General features: G+C 37.2%; 1 long non-coding RNA gene across 1 annotated transcript; it reads right to left on the minus strand.

Moving 5' to 3' along the window:
• Positions 1 to 1,068: 1,068 nt before the first annotated feature.
• On the minus strand, positions 1,069 to 2,058 carry LOC122021211. The gene is made up of 3 exons (XR_006122476.1): positions 1,937 to 2,058; positions 1,425 to 1,499; positions 1,069 to 1,125 (listed from the first exon to the last, which is right to left on the minus strand). It is a non-coding gene; the product is annotated as an uncharacterized LOC122021211 (long non-coding RNA).
• Positions 2,059 to 7,352: the final 5,294 nt, after the last annotated feature.

Genomic DNA, 7,352 nt, shown 5'->3' on the forward strand with positions numbered 1-7,352 from the left:
CAAACTTACCTCTTCTGCCGTCCAGGCAGGCATGTAGTAGAATAAAACCAAATCCAATTTCATCGACATCATAAAATCCATACAACGTCCATAGGTGGAATAAATCTAAAACATAACAAGTTTTAAATAGTCTAGAACAGAAAAGAAACCAAAACGGAAACCAAATCCTATCCTCGAGGTCTGCAGGACCAGAACTCACCTGCACATCAACCTGAAAATATCAACAATGGAGGCGGGTGAGTCCAACACTCGCAGTACAATTGATATGCAAAGTAAAGAAATAACACCTAACACTAATCATGCGTCCTGATATAAGAAAGATATAAATATGCATCAAGTAAACAGGAGAGAATCTGTACTAACCAGGAGTATAAGGTCAAAGTCCAGAGTGGTATAGGAATGCATGTCAAACATAGGCATCCAAACAATATGCAGCATATAAATGCAACCACAAACACAAGCAATAAATGCATCATGCATATGATGCCAATGATGCGGCCCGGTCATCATCTCATACAAAAGTGAGGCCGAGTGGGTAGGGTTGTGACAACGTGCACTCTGTCGTCACTGATCCGGGATGCTGTCTGAGTACACCTATCCTCCTACCCCAAATCATAGATGGGGAGCGCAATGCTCTCAACTCCCGGTACACAATGACGGGGAGGAATCCCAACAGAGTCCCTGCTGCAACATACTCAGCCTGAATCGACCACTAACCCATGAGTGGTGGTGTGTGCAGATCCATGTAACTGGCGATGTGCTCAACAATAATGGAGCGGACTATCGCACAGCATGCAATCATGCAAATGATGCATGGCAATAACCATATAAACATCCTGACCTAATCCATACATATATAAAAATGAATCATAGGTCAACGAATCCAAAACAATCCAAAGGTATACAGAAGGTATAAAACCTAGGTCCTGAACATGGTAAAGCATGGTATATCACTACCCCTATAAGCATGTATAAACAGGTAAGAATGAGAAACACAATTAATGCAACCTGTTAATTTAATTACTAAGCATATCAAATGACATAAGTCAAAAGTACCCGCCTCCAAAAAGAAAGGATCGTATCCGGTCCAAATCTGACGTCGAGATATCGTCTCGCGTCAAGGTCCTGTGTCAATCAATATATATTTTTATTTAGCTAACATTCATAAGAATTTAAATAGCTAAATAAAATCCACAAGACTAAATTAGGGAAAACCATAATCCGCACAATCTAAATCAATACACCCTAATTAAATCCCATGGTTAATTAGGGTTAGTTACCTTAACCCCAAACAAACCATTAGATAGTAATCCAAAGACCTAAATCCAATTACACCTGAACCTAAAACATGATCACCCACATGTTCCATTCTAAATTCATAAACCACATCAATTACAAAAGGTATTAAGATTCCTACATCATACCTCAAGTTCACAGCCATAAACAAGGTGGCTGCTGGAAATCCACCTCATTGCCCTAAAGCTTCTGTCGACAACTACCTAAGGAACAACAAAACATCCGTTCAGGTGTGCAATGCCATATTCTTGTAAGAATCCAGTATGAACAATTTCAACATCAAAAACCAAGAATTATGTATAAACTAATTCCTTAACAACAGGGGACACTAGTTAGCATCAAACAATACACCAAATCCATTAAAACTATTCCCAATTCGATAGTAACCAGTGGAACAAAATTTCAAACTAATTCGCTTAAATCCAAAATAAAATCAAGAAATCTAAACCTAGAAGAGATCCATATACAGAACAGGAATAAATCTCAATCTCGGAAACTCAATTCGGCAGGGCATCTCTAACCATCCTGCACTCAACCTTGGAACCGTGCAACGAATCCGACAACCCTTCATAAGCCAAAACCGAAAACAAAAAGAAAAATCCCCAAAGACAACAAGTGTGTCAAGAACACCCAAACTTACCTTCAATCGAGACTTCTATCACAGCAAGAAAAGGAAAATCAAAGATCCTTGGAACCCTAGTCGCCTCTTCACGCCAGCGATCGGGAGAAAGGGCGGCGGTGTCGCGAGCCCAGGGAGGGGCGGCCGACGGCGCACAGAGGAGGGCGAAGGTGTGCGGCGCGATGAGAGGAGAGGGATCTGGCGGCTCTTGCTCAAACGCTGGCGAGGAGGAAGAGAGAGGAAGAAGAAGCTTGGCCGGCGTTCGATCGGAGAGGAAGAGGTAACCGCCGGCGCTAGGAGGTTAGGGCACGGAGAATAGGCGCGTGTGGGTTCGGCGATGAAGAGGAACGGAGGAAACGAGAAATAAAGAAAAGAAATAAAAGAAAAATAAAGGAAAATGTAAACTTTTCCTCACTTAAATGGGTAGCCTAAACAGGCTTTCCCGGAACCCAAATCTTATCCCCGTTAACTCGTCCATACGAGCTCCGAAAAATTCCCGAAAAATTTCCAAAAATTCCGAAAATTTCCCTTATCAATATTCGCCTATTTCCGGTATTTTACAACCGAAACAAAGGAAGGTCCGATGCTATAACTGCAACAAAGAAGGGCACATCAAAGATGACTGCCCAAAATTGAAGAAGAGGGGCAAGGAGAAAGATAAGTCCAAAAGACCAACATCTTCTAAACACAAAAATCTGAAGGCCACATGGAATGAGTCATCATCCTCCGATTCTGAGGTCGAAGCTTTCTCCGGACTAGCTTTACTAGCCAACCACCAAGTAGAAGATGAAACCAGCTCAAAGATGAGTATCGATGAAGGGGGAGGATCAAAAGAAGAAAGATGCGATGAAGGGGGAGCATCAGAACATGAGGTAAGTGAGGTACATGCTCTATCTCATAATTAGTCTTTTCAGTTTATTAGGATTCTTTCTAAAGATTTAGTCAAATTAGAAAAAAAAAATGTTGAGCTAAAAATAAACTTAGCAAAGACATGTCCCTTTTATTTAACAATTTAAAATTAGAAAATGATAAATTGAAAAGTCAAATTGAAAGTTTAAAAGAACATACGTGTTTGAAACTAACCAACTTTCAAAAACCCAAAATTTAGAAATTATAGTAAAATCAATTGGTACATAAGGAAACACTTTGGGCAAATTGGGAAAATTCCAAAAAATCATATACCCCCCAAATTTTTTATTAATCCAGTAGGGAGGAACCTGTATTGGGTTTCAAAATCATGTTTGAACTAAATTTTTCTTTGGGCTTTCAGAAAAGGAAATTAAATGTTTAATTTTTTAAGAGACTTTGTCTAGAAAGTGGTTGATGATCCAATAACTAAGAAGATTTAGAGCTTCACCACAGTGTGAATGCTAATTACTGAATTGAATAGTTAATTGACAAACTGATAAGTATGTCAAATTTATGCTTTCAATATTTGTCAATATTGCATTTCAATTAATTTAGCAAAGTTATAAACTTTTAACTTGTTTTCTTAAACTCAAACTTATTGTTAACCTTACTAAAATCCTTTAAGTACCCCCATTTTTTTTATGTGATCAAAGGGGAAGGAAAAGGTACAAGTTAAGGGGGGAGGGTTTAAAGGGTTAAGATTTTTTTCAAATTTGAATTCTGCTAACTCTATCTGTTTGAATTGGAATTATGTTTTTGCAATTTCTTTGATTGGAAACTTATGCTTAAAATGTTTGTTTGACAATTTCTTTTATTACAACTTGTTCGTTTTTAACCCTAACTTGAACTTGGGTTGATACACATCAAAAAAGGGGAGATTGTTGGTCCCCGTGGTTATTTTGCTGTGATCAACCAAGTTAAAGTTAGGTCCCATTTTATTTTGATCCCTATGTCTAAGTGTGCAGGAGCTTAGGAGCACAGGAAGTCGAACGGAAGATGCAGCTAGTGAGAAGGATGACACGGGAATGTTGGTTAGTCCTAGGAAAATCGTACTGGTTCCACTGTACAAAAATTTTATACATGTGTCGAACCTTTCCTTAAATAACCTATTGTGTTCTTTAGAAGTTAAATTAGGAATCACAGATGAAACTTAACATCATTGATTCCAAATTTAACTTATTTGTTCTTAATGGTTTAGATTTGAATCGCTAGCGGAACTTAACACTATTGATTCAAATCCACCTATGTTATTAATTCCATTAAATATTAATTTCCAAAATTGGCTTCCAGGACTGCATGGCGAGACACATGGCCTTTTTGGATATGGGAGCAACCACCACTGCTTAGACAAAGCCTTTTAAGGAAAGCTAATATTTAATTTCCTTAAATAACTCTAGGTTAACTAAAAAGAACAATCGAATCACAAATTCAAAAAATAAAGAAAAACACAAACTCGAAAAACTAGATCTAATGCCTCTTGTGTTTGGAATTCTTACAAAAAGAAATAACTAGCATGATGTGGAAAATAATTGCTAATTATACCTTCTCTTTGTATGCTAATGACTTCGAGATCTTCTGCCGTATTCCTCGCCTCGCCTTGGACGTCGTGCGGGCGACGATCTTCCAAGATGAACACCACCCAAAAGCTTTCTTCCTCTTCCTCTAAAATCCGGCCACCACCACCACCAAGGAAAAGAGAGCAAGGGAAAGGAGAGAGAGAAGGGGCTGGCCACACCAAGATCTTCAAGCAAGAGAATAAGAATTGATGTCTCATGAGGCCTCTTCACCCCTTCTTTTATATTACTTGCCCAAGGCAAATAAGGAAAGACTTTTTACAAAAATTAAAATCTTCCTCATGGTTTTCCTTTTCCCTTTTATTTTTTTCTTTTCTTTCCTCTTGATTGAATCAATCATTAAACATCAATTGGATGATGGTTTTTTTTTTTTTTATTTTGTTTTGGCCGACCCATTGCTTGGGCACCAAGCAAGGTGGCCGACCACCTCATCAAGGAAATAAATAAATTTTTTTTATAAAATTTTATAAGCTCTTATAAAATTTTACAAGCTCTCTTCTAATTTCCTAAAGTAGGAGTTAAAAAAGGAAAGTTTTTTAAAAAAATTAAAACTATGTTTTAAAATTTAAAACTTCTCTTATAAAATTTCCTATTTTAACATGGTGATAGAAAATTTAAATTTTAAAACTTCTCTTCCTTTTTTTTTCTTAAACCATGAGGATGGTTAAAAAAGGAAAGTTTTAAAACTTTTAAACTTTCTTTTAAAACATGTGACCTAATTCAAATAAGGAAAGTTTTTAAATTTAAAATCTCTCTTTTAAAACTTGTAGTTTTCTACAAAGAGAAGATTTTAAAAATTCAAAACACCCCTCCTTTTTTGAATTATTGTGGTCGACCCCTACATGCTTGGGCACCAAGCAAAGGCCGGCCCTTTAAGAGGAGATGTGGCCGGCCATTGCTTGGTCACCAAGCAATGGACCGGCCCCCTTCTTGAGGCTTTAATGAGGCTACGACAGGGACCTAGAGAAGAAATTGGTTTTGGCCTTTCGATGAACTTGAGTATCCCGTGTTCACTCCAAACACACAACTCAAGTTCATCGATAATAACTCATTCCACTAGAGAGTTATTATCGCACTACCGCACCAATCCCAAATTACTTTATGGGCTCCTTCTTATCATGAGTGTGTTAGTTTCCTTGTGTTTAAGATAACGAATGCCAACTAATTAAGTAAGTTACTGACAACTTACTTAATTAATATTTAGCTCCAAGAGTAGTACCACTCAAGTTCATTATCATGTCGGACTAAGTTCACCTACAAGGTTTAACATAACAATCCTTATGAGCTCCTCTTGGGGACATTCTCAACCTAGATATCTAGGACACAGATTCTTTCTATAATCAACAACACACACTATAAGTAATATCATTTCCCAACTTATCGGACATATTGATTTATCGAGATAAACCTCACCCTTTGATAAGTCAAAGAAATAAATATTAAATATATGTGCTTGTTATTATATCAAGATTAAGAGCACACATTTTCATAATAACTAAGGTATAGTTCTTTTATTAAGTCAGTACAAAAAGAATTTACCTAAAATGGTCCTACTCAATACACTTAGAGTGTACCAGTGTAATTTATTAATCAAGATAAACTAATACTTAATTACACTACGACTATTCTGATGGTTTGTTCCTTTCCATCTTAGTCGTGAGCAACTGTTTATAATTTATAAAGAACCGACAACATGATCTTCTGTGTGTGACACCACACACCATGTTGTCTACTATATAGATTAATTGAACAATTACATTTAACAAATAAATGTAGATATTGACCAATGTGATTCTTTTATTTTAAAAATAAATGTTTACAAAAGCTAGGCTTTTAGTATACACTCTAACAATCTCTCACTTATACTAAAAACTAAGCTACCATATCTGCTGCCATACATCTGATTCTCATCCTCTCCACATGCCGATCAAAAGCTTTCGCCGGAAGGGTCTTAGTGAAAGGATCTACCAGGTTATCTGCTGATGCAATCTTGGCGACAACAACTTCTCCTTGCTTGACGATGTCTCGTATCAGGTGGTACTTGCGCTCTATATTACTTATGGTTCCTTCGAGTTTGCAACTGCACCGCTATTATCACAATAAATTGTGATGATTTTGGGCAAACCAGGAATAACATCTAAGTCCATTAGAAAGTTCCTGAGCCATACAACTTCTTTGGCTTTCTCAGAGGTTGCCACATATTCAGCTTCCATGGTTTAGTCCGAGACACATTTCTGCTTAACACTCCTCCATGCAATGGCTCCATCTCCTAGAGTAAACACATAGCCTGACGTAGACTTACTATTGTCCCTATCTGATTAGAAGTCCGAATCTGTGTAACCCACAGGGAGCAAATCGTCTGCTTGGTAGACTAGCATATAATCTCTAGTCCTTCTCAGGTACTTTAATATATTCTTTACAACAGTCCAATGTCCTTGTCAAGGGTTACTCTAATATCTGCTAACCATGCCCACGGCTAAATAGATATCAGGTCTCGTATACAGCATTGCATACAAAAGGCTTTCTACAGCCGAAGCATAAGGAACTGCCTTCATATCCTCTATCTCCTTTGATGTTTTTGGAGACATCTCTTTAGATAAGGCTACTCCATACCTAAAAGGTAAGAAACTTTTCTTGGAGTTCTGCATGCTAAAACGAGCAAGGATCGTATCTATATATGAAGTTTGAGATAGGCACAACATTCTTTTCTTGCGATCCCTTATTACTTTGATCCCAAGAATGTGTGCACATTCTCCTAAGTCCTTCATATAAAATTGTTTGAACAACCATACCCTTACATTCGATAATACTTTGACATTGTTGCCAATTAACAAAATATTATCTATGTATAGTACAAGAAATGTCACCACATTTTCGTTACACTTCTTGTATACACAAGACTCATCCGGACACTAAATAAATCCATATGACTGGATTACTATGTTAAACTAGAT

This window comes from Zingiber officinale, chromosome 9A (assembly GCF_018446385.1).
Source record: "Zingiber officinale cultivar Zhangliang chromosome 9A, Zo_v1.1, whole genome shotgun sequence".
Classification (NCBI taxonomy): Eukaryota; Viridiplantae; Streptophyta; class Magnoliopsida; order Zingiberales; family Zingiberaceae; genus Zingiber; species Zingiber officinale.